Source organism: Ambystoma mexicanum, chromosome 10, assembly GCF_040938575.1.
Source record: "Ambystoma mexicanum isolate Mex_15411 chromosome 10, UKY_AmexF1_1, whole genome shotgun sequence".
NCBI lineage: Eukaryota > Metazoa > Chordata > Amphibia > Caudata > Ambystomatidae > Ambystoma > Ambystoma mexicanum.
Window position 1 is genome coordinate 779248472 of NC_090932.1, and position 19001 is coordinate 779267472.

The following is a 19001-nucleotide window of genomic DNA, read 5'->3' on the forward strand; positions in this document are numbered from 1 at the left end:
CATCTACATACGTCATCCATTTATCCACATACATTATCTGTTCGTCCACCTACTTCACCTGTTCCATCCACTTCACCCGTTTCATCCACACACTTCATCCGTTCCACCCACTTCACATGTTCCATCCACTTCACCCGTTCCACCCACTTCACCGGTTCCACCCACTTCACCTGTTCCATCCACATACTTTATCCGTTTATCCACGTACTTCATCCGTTCTACCCACGTCACCTGTTTCGTCCACTCACTTCTTTCGTTTCACCCACTTCACCTGTTCCACCCGTTTTACCCGTTCCACCCACTCCACCCGTTCCACCCACTTCACCCGTTCCACCCAGTTCATCCGTTCCACCCACATACTTCACCCGTTTCATCCACAAACTTCACCCGTTCCATCCACATACTTCATCCGTTTCATCCACAAACTTCACCCGTTCCATCCACATACTTCATCCGTTCCATCCGCATGCTTCACCCGTTCCATCCACATACTTCACCCGTTCCACCCACATATTTCACCCGTTCCATCCACATACTTCAACCGTTCCATCCACGTACTTCACCCTTTCCTTCCACATACTTCACCCGTTCCACCCACTTCAGCCGTTCCACCCAGTTTATCAGTTCCACCCAAATCATCCGTTCCACCCAGTTCATCTGTTCCATCCCATTCCATCCACATACTTCACCCGTTCCATCCACATACTTCACCCTTTCCTTCCACATACTTCACCCTTTCCTTCCACATACTTCACCCGTTCCACCCACTTCACCAATTCCACCCAGGTCATCTGTTCCACCCAGTTCATCCGTTCCACCCAAATCATCCGTTCCACCCAGTTCATCTGTTCCACCCAGTTCATCTGTTCCACTCACATACTTCACCCATTCCAACCCCATACTTTGTCCGTTCCAACCACATATTTCACTTGATCCATCTACTTCGCCCATTCCATCCATACACTTCACCCATTCCATTCAACATACTTGACCCATTTCGTCCACATACTTCACCCGTTCTGTCCACATACATCACCCGTTCCTTCCACATACTTCACCCGTTTCGTCCACATACTTCACCCGTTCCAACCACATACTTCACCCGTTCCATTCTCCCATTTTCTCAGTTCTTCCACATATTTCACCCGTTCCTTCCACATACTTCATCTATTCCATCCATCTACATACTTCACCCGTTCCATCCACATACTTCACCTGTTCCATCCATATACTTCACCCCTTCCATACACCCACTTCACCCGTTCCATCCACATACATCACCCGTTTGCTCCACACTCTACACCCACTCCAAACCCATTCCGTCCACATACTTGACCCGTTCCTTCCACATACTTCACCCATTCCATCCACATACATCACTTGTTCGCTCCACACTCTACACCCGCTCCACACTCTGCACCCGCTCCACACTCTGCACCTGCTCCACACTCTGCACCCGCTCCACACTCTACACCGCTCCACACTCCACTCCCGCTCCACACTCTACACCCGCTCCACACTCTATACCCGCTCAGCATCCGCTCCACACCAAACATCCGCTCAACACCCTACATCTGCTCAACACCACCACACCCTACATCCACTCGACAACCTAAATCTGCTGAACACCCTACATCCGCTCCACACTATCATCCACTCCACACCCTAATCTGCACCACACCCTAAATCCGCACCACCCCTACATCCGCTCCACGCTCTCATCTACTCCACGTTCTCATCCGCTCCATGCCCTCATTCATTCTGCGCTCTCATCCGCTCTACGTTCTCATCTGCTCTATGCTCTCATCCGCTCTACGCTCTCATCTGCTCTGCGCACTCATCCGCTCTATGCACTCATCCGTTCTACGCTCTTCATCCACTCCACCAACTTCATCCGTTCAACCGACTTCATCTGCTCCACTCACTTTATCCATTCATCCTGCATTATCGGTTCAACCCATGTTACATATCCCAAAAACTCAATCCGTTCCATGTTCTCCATCTGTCCCATGCACTACACCCGTCTCATGCACTCGAATCGTCTATTCTATTTGTTCCATTTATACCATGCATTCTTACATTCCATGCCATCTATCTGTTTCATGCTAGATGTTTCGTGCACTCTGTGCACTCATCTCTATCCAGTATTCATCTTTCCATCCTCTCCATTTTATTCCTCTCGTACATTTTTTTCCTGTCGTCCATTGCAATCATTTCATCCATTTCATTAATTTCAATCACTTTACTGCTTTCATTCAATTTATTCTTTTTATCGGATTGCTATTTATTTTATTGTTATTTATGATCTAGTAGTTTGGGCTAGTTGAATTGCTGTTATCCACTTAATTCCTCTCGTCCACTTTGATCCTCTTGTTCATTACATTTATTTGATCCATTTCATTAATTTAAGCCACTTTACTGCTCTCATACAACTTATTCTTTTTATCCACTTCACAGCTTTGATCCTTTTTACTCATTCTATTTTGTTTGTCCTTTTTAGCTAACCTTAGAGTTATAAGTTTTCGATTTCTCGCTCGGATCATGATGCTGGATTGCTATTTATGATATAGCATTTTGGGCAAATGTCATTGAGTTTCTGTTATCCAGTTTGATTTAGTTTGAGATAGGGGTCAGTTTTAGGGGAAGAGCCATGATTTCAGTAATTTGCGGAAAGACATGAGGTATTCGGTGAGTCGGATGTGGGGTGGGAGTGCGTTCCACAGCATGTGGGCCAAGGATGAGAATGATGATCCACCTAGCCTGACTGAGTTTGTTTTTAGTATGACTAGAAGGCCGGCTGAGCTTGATCTTAGAGTGCGTGCAGGGTGATAGGGTTTTAGTTTGTCTTGAAGATATTGAGGTCCTGTTTTATGCAGTGCTCAGTAAGAAATGCATATGATTTTGAAGGTCACCCTTCGGGCGACCGGAAGCCAGTGCAGAGTTTTGAGGGCTGGGGAGATGTGGTCTCTAGGGCCAAGCGCTAGTAGCAGTTTGGCTGCACCGTTTTGTGCTCTTTGTAGTTTAGTCAGTTGGTATGCATGGACTCCGAGGTAGAGGGGGTTAGCGTAGTCCAACCTTAATATAACAATTGATTGGACCGCAGAGAGTCTGTTGGGAAATCTATGTTAAGGGACAGTAGATAGGCTGCAACAAGGCCACTCTCACATTCTGAGAAATTGATACAGAATTTAGCTGGTCCCAGGCACTTTATCTCTTTCCTACATTCCACCATCTAGTTAGTTTAACTACTTCAAAGATGGGACCACATGTATATAATTTGCAAGGAGCTCACATAAGATAGCTGGGTTTAAGGAATATACAATCTTCTTTTCAAATCTATTTTTTATAAATAGGATTGAATACATATTTGGCATCTCCAATCAGGTTACATAGCATGTTCCTCAATGTAAGAGATAATTGTATGAGGGGTGTGGACAACGGGGTGATAAAAAGGAATTCAGGTGGGCATACCCAGTGATTAAAGCATTTTGTTAGGAAATCATGGAATCCATTAAGGAGATTATGGAGTTCCCAGTATCATAATATCTGCCAATGCTTCTCCTTGGCCTCAGAGTTGATGCCTTAACTTCATTGTTGCAAAGTGAGTTGTGGGTGATAATGGCACTGTCTCTTACAGCATCCTTGTTGTTTGCTTCCCGATGGTGAAAGAAGGTAACCACGTCCCATGAAATCTGGAATCAAAATGTTTGGGACCTTGTGGCTATTGAACAAGTCACTTACTACTTAGTGTCCACGCATATGTCTTTCCTTCAACATTGGGCCAGATTATGGATCACTTTTAAAAAGGTCACTGGACACTTAGGTCCCCTCAAAGATAAAGGATTTTGAAGTTATATTTGAGTTTACTCGACAACTGGGTAGTCATGATGGAAATGGAACCAAGATGAGTTGCTTTGAGAAGTTCGAGTACTATGTTCTAGTTCTTTTACTTTTTCATACTTTTAGTTGTAGCTGTTTGCAGTGGGTAGGATCCCTGTCAAGTCCTTGGTTACAAGGGAGGAGGGGAACGAATGGGTTGGGTTATGTTATGCCTTGTTCTATTCTTAATTTGTTATTTTCTGTATGGATGTCCCATTGTTGAAATTTGAATAAAAAGAACATAAAAAAGTAAGCACATGTGCTATGTATAGCCCTCACTGTTTGCTGCCACTAACTGACATCCATACAGCACCCAAGTACTGCATCAATTAAAAGTACGCTTAATGAAACCCTCCTTTCTGGGAGTTATGAGATGTGCACTCACCCCAAAATATGCAAGTAACGAGAGCGTGTCCTAGACACAACAGAGAGACACTGAAGAGAAAGAGAGAGATATGGTGAAAAGGTGGATTAGGCCTGTCTGAGCCTCAGAACGAAATCCGGCACCAAGGAGGGTCCAGAAACTGGAGAGTTTACTGACAGAATACCGTAGTAATAAACTGTGTAGTCCTTAGATCCGTCTGATCTATGGTTGCTCTCCCCCAGAGAATCAAATGCATCTCTGCCTTCATGTTTCCTCTTCCTTAGGCCTGCCAATTATAGTTCTTCACCAGAGATCTGAATGTGACAGTCCCTACATGCTCTTTACTCAAATCCAGTCGTTTTAGGTCCTTTATGGGTCCACATGTGGCTGTGCCAGGCTGCCTTACCTTAGCTGTACTGACTGCATTTGCTTTGCTGCCGTCAGGAACTTTGATACATTTGAAATCTACTTGAATTGCATGTTAGAAGTGCTTTATTTTCTGAACTGGTAGATCTTTATTAGATCAAGACTTAATTTCCCAGACACCCCACAGCACCTTTGGCCCCTTACCAAGTGCGTGAGCGCCGGTGCGTGTTGCCGGTTTTTGCCGGTCACGGCTGGGTCGTAGAGGGCGTGGCATCATCATTGTGCCGCTGGCCCATGTCTAGCACTGTGTACATCTTCTTAGTTGTATAAGTCCCAGAGGTACTATTTTCACTATAGCTTACTGTTTGATGTGTGTGACATTAACCCTATTACCTCTAGACACACTAAGTAAGCTACTCCACTTGAGTACATCATGTGTATTGATAATCTCCGAACCTGCTTTTCGTGATCGCTCTATGGGCGTTGCTTTTTTACTCTCACAATGGTGACTGATACACAAGTGGGAGCTGCCGATCCCATTCTGCAAAGATGTAGTCACTGTTAAAACATTTCATATTTCCCATGCGCAATGGGCTCACCAATCTGAGATTCCGTCCTGATATTTATCTTTAGAAGTGCTCGATCCGGGCTATAATACCAGCAAAAGGGCCTCATACCCTAAAAGGTTGTGTGATTCTGCTTTACAAACGGTAATTACACTTTAATCCTGTGTTCGAATACTTTGTGCTGTAGAAACGTCCCTCTCCCACAGCAGTGTATTAAATCCATTGAATCCAACGACGTTATGAAGTTGCAGGGGACTAATCTTAATTTATATTCCGATAACAGCTTGGAAGAGAACACGTCAGGCTTAGACATGTCCAATTCAAACACTCTAAAATCACAATCCACTGGGTCCTTGCCCAATGTCTTTACTGCTGCCCATTGCAAAGTGCTTTCATCTAACACCGTTACCTCATCTGATGTGATCCCTGTGACCGACCTTGTCCTTGAGGAAACTGTGAACATACTTAAAATAATCCTTTGGACCTGGGTCGCACCTCCCGAGGAGCCGTTACACATCTTAATGTGACTCTATTGAATAAACATTCATTAGTGCAATACGGACATGAGATAGCTGGCTACTTGACGTATTCGATAACATAGGACACATGGATTGTTGTGAACTATCACATTTGTTATATAGGACTGATGCCTACATAGTCTGTTTTTAGCAAACAACTAACATTGGAAATTACAGATAATATTTCTATCTTCCTCTGTGTCCTTCTGTTTTACTTGTATTTTTTCCTTACTTTTGTAGTATTGTGTGTTTTTGGTAAACATGTGATTAGGAGTGTGGATGACGTTGAGCAGTGTGTGGGAGCATCCTTGGTGCTCCAGGATAGTAATATATCAGGTTGTAAGTATGATAGTGTCTTAACTATATTGACGATTTGGTCATTAAGTTTTTTTGATAAACTTGCAAATCAAATACATTTCAATTGAGTAAAAACGTATAGTATTAGATGTTTGTCTGAATCTAATTGATCATTTTTGCTACAAGACACTCTGTTTTTATGTGTACTTGATGGAATCCAGCACTCACATGCTTGCTGTTATGGAAACCTGGCTTCATTAAACTGCAGCCCAGGCAGCCTCACTCGCCACTCCAACAGGATACAGGATGTTTAGAACGGATAGGACTGGATCCAAGAGAGGAGGGCTTGCCCTTATTTTTACAGAATCTCATGATTGTCATTCTGTTAAGGTGACAAATTTGACTGACTGCGAAATTTCATTAGTCAAACTAAGGGTTGGCCATAATACTTCAATGAGATTTCTCATTTTGTATTGAACAACTAACAAAATAAAAAGAACAACTCTTAGCTCGCCACTATGAAATAACCAAACCCCAGCTGCACATGGTTGTACTAGGCGACCTTAACCTCTGGCCAGAGAAGGACGAGGATCCCCACGTTTCCTCTTTAACTTCAGCCCTTGAAGCACTGGGCTATACGCAATTAGTCACACTCCCTACACACAGAGATGGGCATACCCTAGACAGGGTTATGTCATATAATTCTACAATCTCGTCAGTCTCAGTTGATCCCTGTCCATGGTCTGCCTGCGATACAGTATCCTTCTTACTCCAGCTACCATCTAAACCACAGCTCATGGATAACTGCCCAGGTTTTCTAAAAAGAATAGGAACCTAAAGCGAGTTACTCCTCACGCCCTGTCCTCTTTACTGGATATGATGCCTGTCAGTCTTGATTCTATCATCTAGCAACTCATCTCTTACAAGCCAATGCTAATTTTATAGACCAGCTGGCAGGGGAATGTACAAAAATATTTAAACCAGAAACAACAAAGAACACCTGGGTCACTGATGGCATAATTTGTTCTAAAAGCACAAAAGATCATGCGAACATGTCTGGAGAAAGAATCCCAGTCCTCTTACATGTTCTGCTATAAGGAGTCAGTGCTGAGCTTTAAACAAACTATCACCGCTGCCAAATATTCCGATTTCAACACCAGAATCAGTAACGCAAGGTCAAGCTCTAAATAACTCTTCAAAATGGTAACAGAACTAGAGGGAAAAACTAATCAGCCTCTCACATTTGAGATTAGTTCCACATGGGGCAAAAGAATTCAGGATGAGTTTACTAGGAAAGACTCCATGCACCACCAATCTATTAAATCTCGTAAGGCCCTTTTGAATGATAATTATTTTCTCTCTGGGATCTCCTCTCCTGCATTTGGCCTTGAACCTAAAACTGAAATGCCCAGATTAGCCTTCAGGCAGATTACTGAAGCCGAAGCCTTAAACATTGGAAAAAGTCTTAAACCAACATCTTGTATTGAATACACTTGCCCCACTCATATCCTTAAATAGTCACTAGATTCTATGATCCCATGGATCACCAAGATTGGCAACGCATCCGTCAGGGATTGTTATGTGCCCTCTTGCCTTAAGGAAACCTGGATCACTGCCCTCCTAAAGAAAATCAGCCTGGAATCTGAAGTAGCCGATAACTATCTCCCGATCACCAACGTGCCTTTCCACCTAAAGATCCTTCATTGCATGGCTTATTTTCAATTTTCAGAGTTTGTGGAAAATAACATATTCAGCACTAGCCATTTGGGTTTCAGGGTCATGCATTGTACTGAAACGGCTTTGTTGGACTTAAAGTCCAACATCACTAACATAATTGAGAAGGGGCATCCGGCGCTGCTGATGCTATTTGACCCATCAGCAGCATTCAATCTTGTGGACCACGCCCTCCTTACTAGCATGCTAGTGGAAATCATGCAGTGATCCACAAGGGGCACAGAGTGGATAAAATCATTCCTTGGCACTGATCATCAAGGGTAGCGGTAGACGACTTTCAAGCACACCCTACATATACAACCCTTTGGAGTGCTTCAGAGGCCCTGTCTTTCGACTACGCTGTTCAATATCTACACCAGACCACTGTTTGATTTCCTAGATAGTCTTGATGTGCGGTACACCAACTATGCCTATGACACGCAGATCCTCCTCAAGCTATCGGACAACTACATTCAAGATTCTGAGCTGCTGAACAAAGTCTATGCTGTGATCCAATCATGGATGGCTTTCAACTTTCTCGCACTCAACGATAGTAAAACAGACCTTCTTGTGGACGGTTGAGGGACACTACTAAAAAATAACTTGATCCCTGCCGTGATACAGTTATTTTCCGATCTTAAACTGTGTGATACCTGTAGCTACACATGTAAAGACTTTGGGAGTCTAATTGGACTCAGAGAGATCCATGAAACCTCATATTTCCCACCTGCGTTCATCTTGTTCCTGCATTACAAGGCTGCTTAATTAAATCAAACCCTACCTCTCTCTGGAAAATAGATCCTTTCTTGCTACGGCACTTATTAACACAAGATTGAACTATTGTAATACTCCTTTGTTAGGAACCTCTTGGGCTAATTTACAGGCCCTCCAAACTGTACAAAATGGTGCAGTGAGGGCTATCTATGGTCTCGCCAAAAACGACCATATACCTTCTTTCAGGCATGCTCTGTACTGGGTCCCAGTTGAGCACAGGATTGCACATAAACTCCTCCTGCTGACATACAAATGTCAATCATGTAAAGCACCGCAATATATGATGAATAGTTTGGAAGTTGCTCAACCAACTAGATGCTTGCAATCCAACAACAGAAAGCATTTGCAACCAGGCTTCAAGATCGAAAAATTTGGCGGCACAAGCCTTGATGTCTGTGGTCCCAGGGATTGGAACGCCCTTCCTCTGTCCAAACCCTGCCTTCCTTGCCCTATTTTAAGAGAGCTATTAGAACATATCTTTTCAATATAGGACCAGGTCAATCATCGCTTGCCACGTCGTTTTATGTCTTTGGTTGATTACCTTCTGGCATTTCTTTATATACATTTGTCCATCTTTGTTATGTGTGCGCCCTGAGGACTGTGGGCAATCGGCGCGTTAGAAGCAATAAATAATAATAATACATACAACCAGTTTGTGAGATCTCCCACAGAGCTTTAGTACTCCAGCTTGGATTTTCCTCCAGGTGCCTCTGGACATTTTCAACACTCAATCTCCCAGCCCACTAACACCCATGATTCTCCCCAGCCTCACAACTCCAACATGACAGTGAAATGGGAAAGTGCCACAGAGCTTGAGCCTGGGAGATATGCTCGAGGTGCTGTCTCTGAAGGCCCAAGACATGCCACCCAGGAGGCCAGTAGCAGTTGGACAAAGTAGGAGCGGCCCACTATGGGGATTTAGAGAGATGATGGATAACACTGCCCTTCAGTCGCCCAAACAGTGGCTTCAAGACAGTTATAGACCTACTCTATAACTAGGGGTTCCCTCCCACCATCCCTACGGAAGACTGAGGACGATCTACACTTTCGAAAAGGTCTTAAAAACCGTTCTTGTTTAATCAGTAGCTTGTGGGGCTTCACTTTTTCCTCTCTGCCTTTCTGCCGGTTGTCGGGCCTCCCTTTGGTCTGGGGACCCTCTGCTTGGCGCCAGGATGCCTTCGGGCTACTGTTGTGCTTTCTAAGTTGTGATAACATAACTCTGCCCTCAACCTTGGTATTTTGGCTGCAACCTGAAGAGAATAGGAATTAGGGGTCAACCAAGAGTGTTGGGATTAGGGAGTATGATGGTATAGTTACTATTCTTTGGGTAAGGTTGGGAATATTGATTGGGGTAAATTGTGATTAGGACTGTGTGTTGGGATTGCTGGAGTTGGGTAATGGGATGGAATTGGGTCTGTGCGGTCAGGGTTGTTTGCTCTATGGTGGTTTAGGATATTATTGGAACTAAGCTTTGGGGGATTGTTGGAGATAAGGAGATGGTTTAAAGTAAGACTTTTTCATTTAGATGCAATCAAGTTTAGGTGGGGGGTATGTTTTGTGTGGGAGCAATATGAACCACCAGGTAGCCTCTGTTGTTCTGCCTGCCTCGCCATGGATTCCTAGTAACATGCAAGGAATGTACAGTGTCATCATTCCACATCAAAGCCTCTCTGTCCCTCCTCCCCTCCCACAGTGGCATCAGTGCATTGTGCTGTAAAGCAATCTTTGTGCAGCATACACCACACCACAACGAAACTCCACAGCTGGCCATGGGTATAATGCAATACATCTCAGTATTGTGTAAACAGTGAAACCTTTTCTTTCGTAGCCCAAAGCACAGCTCTATTGTATTATGGGTCTTAAGGTCTTAATGTGGGCTGTTATACCGCTGATCTGTGTCTACTACATGTTACTGGGATGTGGCATGCTGCCAAGTACTTTGTGACCATCCTAAACCCCGTGTAAAAGGCAGGAAGGGCACGTGCACAGGAGGGGCACGCGTTGCTTTTGCAAAGACTTGCATTATAATTTTCCATTGAATCTCAAATTCTCTGCCTGGTTATGGACCGTGCAGGCTTTCCTTTTCCTCGGATGTGAAAGCAGTTTACTGTACTGAAGAAAGGGGGAGGACCGCACTGGGTCAGAAATGTGCCCAGGGGCACGGTCTATATTGCTGCACCTAGCGTGGAGTGCATCCTGTTCATTTGGAGAACAAGTCAGCTTCTTGTGGTTGTGCAGAGTGTACAGGGAACAGAGCACACAGTACTATCAGCGAGTTCTCGTCTAATCAAGTTTCATCATCCCAGAAACTAAACAGCAACAACACAGGCAGTTCTTTCAGCTGTTCATGTTCAGCTGTTAATTCCTGGCACTGCGGAAGCAGATGCAATATATCTTCAAATGGAAGAATAATAAACCTAAAGCGAATTTGGGTGACTCAGGCTGTCCCTGAAACCACTGCCTATGAAAGCCTGTATTACAGTAATCAGAAAGTAGCACCGAGACAGTAATTGGACCACACAATGACTCACATTTTTTTTGTTCATCTATTAATGTTTTATTAGAAATGTATATGCGTTTCGGTTTGTCATAGTCCCATGGTGTAAGCATCTGAAACAGTGTCAAAAAGTTGAAACCATGTGTCAAAAATAGGTTAAAAAAAGACGAGAAATATTTGCAATGCAAGGAAATGCACGTCAAAAAAGCAAAACTCATACTGCAAAATCAAATGTATGAGGAATCAGTGAGTTTAGCAACTCACTGACTCACACCACTTCCATGCATAATACACTCAGGGAGATACTCCTGGAAGCAGGAAAAGGTGGGCCTATGGTGGGGGAGGCATGCGGACCCGCCTCTCTGTGAGAGTAGTATGGCCCAGGCAACTGCACATTGATTGGTTGAGGGCCTGGGTGTTGAATTCTTGCACCTGTGCCAAAAGCTTACTATGGTATACATTTCCCTCCGTCGCATTCCATGTTAAGGATGTGAAAACCACAATATAATTTAGACCAAACTGTAACAAATGCACATCCGTATTTGTTGTGTGCTCAATGTGCCGCGGCTGGCTAGCAGGTGTGCATTCAAAGGACGAGTGGGATGCGGGTGTTGCTTTCAGGCCCGACTCTGTCTTTCTGCTCGTGGCTGGAGGCAAGGGTGGAAATTGAGTTTTAATGAGAGGGGGCAAAAACCAGCTTAAGTGTATTGGACACCGACCAGCAGGCAGGCGCTATCTCGGTAGAGCCAGGAGCTAGTAAATCTAACTTGCGCATGAGATTCAAACACTACATCTCTGCCCATGATATATGTTCCATTCTGGTTTAAATGTCCCTTAGATCTGTCCTTTAGTTACCTTTATTCATATCACAAAACAGTATTTAAGATCACATATACATGTTTGAAAGGCACCAGTTGGCCTGAGGAGTCAAAAGTATTTCCTGGTAACTTGTTGATCGACCCTCTCCAAGTTCAGTGGCCGTCCCTTGGAGCCCGGCAGGGTCGTCATACTTCCTCTGCAGGAAAAGCTGTAACGCAGCCCAGCCACAACTCCAGCCCAGCCACAACTCCAAAAGGGTCGAGGGTGATGTCACCATCCTTAGGTGCCTGTCTACCATGTGGGTCGACCATCCTCTGATGCCGGCAGGGTCCCTCCCCATCCCTCCCTGGAGGGAAAACCTGTAACGCAGGCCAGCCAGAACTAAAGGATGGTCGAGTGTTATGTCCCCAGCCTTTGGTGCATGTCTCCAATGTGGGTCGACCGTCCACAAGCCCAGCGGCGGTCCCATCGTGCCCTGGCAGGGTTCCTATCTATCCCCGGGATGGGGCGCGAGCTGTAATGCAGACCAGCCAGAGCTTTGGGGACGGCCAGTGGTGCTGCCCTAGAGACATAGGGCCAGCCCCCTGATGCCCCCAGGTGTTCTTCTGGCAAAATTGCCCTATATTGTTTTGCCTTTCTTGGGGGCAAATAGGTGCAAAACAACACTAATTTGCCCCCAAAGAAGGCAAAACAACATTATGCCATCTTGCAAGTATTTTGGGGGGCGAGGGTCGGGGTGAATTGGACTGGGGGGCCCCACCCAGGGAACCCACCTCCAAGATCATATCACTGGTGGCCTAGTGGTCTTTGCTGCTTCTCAGGGGTGACAAAGTGGGTCCAGAACCACAATTTTGCCCCCCTAAGGAAGCAGCAAGGGTCTGCCCGTCCTTGGGGGCGAATCCTAAGGGGGCTGGGCCACAGGCACAGGGCCAGCTCCCTGATACCCACAAGTGTTCCACTATATGTGGAGTTTAATGTCGTTTTGCCTTCCGTGGGGGCAAATCGGTGCACAATTGCACCAGTTTTCCCCAAAAAAAGGCAAAACAACATTATGCCATCTGGTTGCCATTTTTTGGGGGTTGAGGGCTGATTGGCTGATCATGGCTAACATTCGGAATAATATGTTTAGACCTGCATACCTTAGAAACATGATTATGTCTGCTGCAGTTCATACAGGTATATCCTTTCACTGGGCAATCTCTCAGGGCATGAACGTCACCACCACAATGGGAGCATACATATCTGTGACTTAGATGGTCCTCTCTATGTCTGCTATTTGCGCTCGATTTGGTGCCTGGAGAAGACCTGATCGTTTTGGAAGACTGGCGCTGGCTTACTGCTTGCCTTTTGTCAATGATGCATTCCATTTCCCTTGGCAACTCGTCGAGTGCTCTGTTCATGGCAATTCTGCAGTAATCTACTAGGCTGTGGTTGTGCGCCATTTCAAAACTTTTTTGCAGATAGATACGAGGTTCTCACAGGATGTTTCGGCGCAATTTTACTGAAGAACAGACTTGTATTACTTGGGCTTGGATTTCATCCGTTGCATCAATGAGATCACATGATTTTGCGAGTTGGCGTACTCAGACAAGGAATCTATGGAGGGATACCCCTTGCTTTGGTCTGGACAGACACAGAACAAGCCTTCCATAATCAGGGTTTACCTGTGGCTGAACACAGGGGGACAGTGCTGCTGTTGCAGAGAGGAAACCATTTTCATCACTGATATTTGAAAGCAAATTGAATAGTTCATTCATGTAGTCTTACTTGAGGCCTTGAAATAGTTGTCAAGATAGTTGAGCTATACATCAGCTATTTTGAAACTTGGTTGATGCATCGTTCACCGTATCAAATGGTTGTGACGTCGGCAGACTGGTGCTGAGTGGTTCAGGCCGGCCGCAGCAGCATTGGCTGATACTGCTGCCCATGCAATGTATTTGCGTCTATTGGACTTTGTCATACGTTGGTCCGAGAGGAACACATGGCTTCACTGAAGCGCTGCTTTTACTTCTGCCAAGTAGATGAGAGATTAGTTCTATCGTTGTGTCCAGGTAAGGGCACCATTTCTTTGGTGACAGCAGTGCGGGCTTTGCCGCTGCTTGACCAGTTGTTGCATGCTTGATGTAAACCTTCTAGTTAGCAGATGCAGCTGCAAAAGGAGAGTCAGAGACAGTTGTTGTTTTGAAGGCTTTCTGCTTGTGCGATGGGGCAGGGCTATTTATTAAGGGAGAAGTATGACATTACCTACATCAACACTTTTGCCGGGGGCATGCTTGCGGGAATTCATCATGTTTGTTCTGACTGGAGCTGGATATGACCAAGTGGTTTCTGCTGGTGCATAACAGTATTCACACATGAATTGGATGCGATTACTCCTGATATAGCTAACAGCATTTAATTTGCGATGAGCCAAAGACGTACATGAGCCATGGACAGAGCAAAATTGCAGCCATAAATGAGAGATGATGCAGTGGTGTCAGCCATGATAAGGGAGGTGGCGAGCTGAGAGATTTGATTGGTAGGCATGCACACGAGAGCCCATAATGCTGTGCAGGACAAATGTAAGCCTCTGTACAAAGTGCAGGCACATCTAGTGATGTGCCCTTAGCGTCACATGAAGATGTTCTTAACCGTCTGAATAGGGATCATGTAGGTACTACATGTCTAAACAGGTCGTTTTAGGTGCAATTGAAAGATCCACTAAAGGTAGTAGATTTTGTCTCATAAAAAGGCCAAGATAAATTGAACAGATCTAGAAAGGTGTTGTGGTCAGAGGAAGCTTGTTAGGAAATTGCTTGGTAATGTTACAAACTACATGTATCACACTTACTCTTTCTATAGAAGGCTCATTGTGTAAAACACTAACAATCCCAACGTTTCTGTGCTCAGGGGCCACATTTTTTAGATGGTCTAATATGCTGGTGTCCCTGTCTATTTCCACACTGCAGTCTGAAACTAAATCCCGCCTGCATCTTTGCTGTCTGGATTGTTTCCCATCCCATGGTATGTATTCTTTCCAAGTCCTTTGTTGCCAAGAAACTTATTGGGAAGGGATTTGCTTTGTAAATTGACGTGCGCCATTTACTGTACTCCAAATGGCGTTTTCCTATAAATCCGATGTGAACACGAATATTAAGTAATAATGTTACCACAGACATAGCAATACATAGACGGAAAGAGGGGCTGTGCCGATCAGGTGAAGCATGCAAGAGGTAAAGGACATGGTAATGTCATGTGAATTCATTATAGATAAGCTGTATTACCGAATGAAAATTCTAAAAAAAGCTAAAGACAATAATTTCTCCCAATCTCAGTATACCTGCCGGTCAGGGAGATTATCCTGAGGAAAAGTAAAACTAATAAACACAGCAATTGTGTTAAAAGCCCAGAATCTATGGTACAGAAATGTCATTAGTGAAATTGGTCTACAAAGTTGAAAATCCTGAATGCTATGCTTTGTTTTATTCACTTTTATCTGCCAATACGGAACTTTCGAGTAACGTCTCACTTTACAAATCAGTCGGAAGGAGCAGCAATAGGAATAGTGCAACAGATGGATATGCCAATGGCCAAAAGGATCCCAAGAATCCCAGAATTCCCAGAGCCAGACACAGAGTTAACTTAATAGCCTCAACAGGGAATCTATCATGAAAATGTTCACAGGGGAGACTGGGAAAATTGGACAAGATGATTGGGCTAATGGCAGTATCGCAGCTAGCTAATAATGATGCAAGTATAGGTGAAATACACATTAACAACAATGTAGGTAGTGTTATTCAGGCTGTCTTAATGAGTTTCATATTTAAAATCACTACTGCAGGTCGAAGGATTGATTGGGGCATTGCCTGGGGTAAAATCCAAGACTACACGAAAAGCCCACTTAGATCGATCCATGATGACATGTGACATCAGATGTGACTGGTGACATTGCGTGAAGATTCAAGAGTCCGACAGCATTGTGGTCCCGCAGTAATTAGTAGGAGTTTGACAGCTGTTACTGCCACATTCCACCGGCGGGGTGCCCCTTCTACACATGCGGCCCATTTGAGGGAGATGGGCACCAAAATATCCCTGGCAAATCAGATAAAGCAGGTTTCTGGAGCTGGATACATTTGATTGGATGAGACAGAGTGACATCTTGGAACTTCAAGTTCCATGAGAAGCTACTCATTACACGGTGAGCATTCATGAAATGAAGCAAGACCTGTGCTTTGGAACCAATAACTGGTCATTGAGGACAAAAATACCCCCACAGATTCAAGAGTCAAGCAAGCAAAACCCGGTCATATACTCCATTTTTAAGGTGCAATGTATTAGGAGATGACTGCTAAAAAATTGATAATAAATGGTACTGGTATTCTTCTCGTGAATGATAGCTGCATGTATCCAAAAGGAAGGCTAGAAATTGATGTGAGTTTTGTCCTGAAAACTATGGCTGAGATTGCCTTTATCTGGTCCTGTATCATTGCTTTGAGAACTTTTTTAAACTGTTGCCAGATGTACAAAGGCTCTTGCATTTGAGTTAGCATGTCAAACAGGGACGGGGGGATAGCTCAGGGTAACGCGCTCGCCTTGCAAGCAGGAAGACTTGGGACAACACAGGTTCGATCCCCGGGTCCGCGCTTAGAAACCTCTGGGTATTAAGCATGTTATAAATAACCAATTCAATTCAACTGTAAGCCTGGGTAACACGTTTGATTTGAAATGTCACACAACTAAATTTTGGGAGTTGATAGATTGCTGAAAACAGGCAGTATTGATTGGAGGGAGCTGCCATTGTATTTGGATTTTTACTCTGCTAATGGTGCTGTTTCTGTAAAGGTCGTGGGAATATCCACATGTCCCGAATGGGAAAATGCTCCTAATGTTGCTCAGTGCTGCAAACTTTACTGTTAATGATGTTAGGAGTCCAGATGAGTGCATATGAATTTAAATTCTGCAAATTTAGCAGATTGACTATTCTTCATTATTAAGCCTTTATGTTTGAAATAATAATGGTTATTATCATGCAAAAAACATGAACAATTCACACATATTCTTTCAGTCACGATGTAAGAAAATAATAAAGTTGAATTTACATAAGTAGAATAGGCAATACAGGCACTGCGAGACCGGTGAAGTTAACTGAATACAGGTGAATGAGGTTGAAATAAAATATTTGTGTAAGTTGTACTGAAAGTACGAACATAGGAAACTGTTGTAGCCAACAGTATTGTATTTCATTTCTGAAGAGCCACGGAGGTGCATCGGCCATGAACGGAGAAAACCACAACCATATTTGTGAGATGATGCAGTGACTGCATCTCTGTTTAAGGAGGTGGAACGGTGAAGGTTTTGATTGGTTGGTACACACGAGAGCCAATAGGGCCACGCGGGAAAGATGTAAGCCTCTGTTTGAGGTGCAGGTACACCCAGTGATGTGCCCTTTATTGTTACATGAAGGCATGCTTCATCACCTGAGAACCGAAACAGGGATCACGGCGTCACTAGGTGCCTGACCATGTCTTATTATATGTAATGTTAAGATTCTCTAGAGGTAACAGTTTACATTGCATGGACACGGTGAGCAGAGCTGTACAGATCCTAAATGGTATTGTAATGCCATGTCCTCCAATGTCAGAGATTGCTTTATTGGGAAGTTCACTGTTAAGGCCCATCATATAAGACCCTCTAAACCTGCCAGGTACTCTGTACTCAGAGGTCCAATTTTTGGGGACAGTGATGCATTCTGGGTTGTTTTTCTGGACAGCTGCCTGGAAATAAATCCTGTCTTTACCTTTGCTACCTGCGTTGCTTATTGGATTACATGATGACTATCCCTAGTCCATCTTCTTTGTCCTATTGTTATTAAAGTGAGTCAGAGGCCCTCCCTGATAATAGCACTTTGGTAGTCTGCTATAATTAAAAAAAACAAATCCTAGCTCTCTCTATGAAAATACCTGCATTCTCTTCCACCGTGTTTCCCCTTGTCTGAGTCAGAGATAGGATTCCTGGATAATCACTCGTATGAAGTTATGAATTGAATGGCATTTTGTAGCTCTGGGGCTGGTGATGCCACCATTGTATTGCTGTGGCTAGATGTTGGCTGGTTTATGGATCAAGAGGACTTGGCAGCTTCCATGAAAGTTGTACCCTGGCCAGACGTCACACGAGATTCATTATAATTCATCTTTTCAGCCATTGATCCCTAGGCTTCTTGCATTTTCTCTCCTAGGTCCCTGCGCCCGCCCCCCCCACCCTTTAAACCTGCCGGAAGCATTGGGTTGCTGCCTGGTGCCAAGATCATTGGAAAAAGAAAATCCCTTCAATCCTGGAAATCCCGTTCTATTAATAACAGATGTGAGTCTGAGAGCTAACAGTGTTGTGTTGAGGGATATGGAGTTTCATATTGCATTCGTGGTCACCATGAGAGAAGTCACTCTTCTAACAGATGAAAAATGAAAATCGTGCATTCCAGTCCCCAGCTCGGAAATTAAGTGTTGTTGGTGGCAACAGTAAAAGTGGTCACCATCACCACAAGGATGAGATCAAAACATGTGGACTAGTGAACCTCATCTGCCACCTACCTCATTTCTTCACCCTCTTCTTATTTCATTGGAACCTCTCCCTGCTGATGTTCCTGCAATTATTTATTTATTTTTGGGCAACCTGAGCCTAACAAAACTTATCCAGGGCCTATCAAATATTACTCCACTCTCTCTCTCTCTGACCGCTATCTGGTCAGCTCTCCCCACTCTCTCATGGCAAATCACATGACTTCATCTTCATTTCCTCCTCTGCCCACGTCTCTGTTCGCTTTGGATTTGCTTGACTATATGACCACTCATTCAACCGCTTCACTATCTCTGTACATCTCACACTTACCCATCCATCAACTATAAACGTACACAAAATAAAACCTTAGCTAATAGTTCTAAGCTGTCCCCCACTTGCTAATCCTTTCAAACTCACTTATACAGAATTCAGCAGTGCACTGGCTACCTCCTGAGTACACTATACTGTTCATGCTGCACCCCCTGCAGCCCCCCCAACTATGGATGTATTCAGCCATCCAATATCTGAAGCCAATCCAGCTGTGCCACTGGCAGGAAACTCCTGCTCTCCTAGCTGGATACAAGAGCTATCTTCTGGTCGTCACCATTGTTCTCGACTCTATCAAATTGTCCAATTACAAAGATCTCATATCATCTCTCTTCTCACACCCTCGA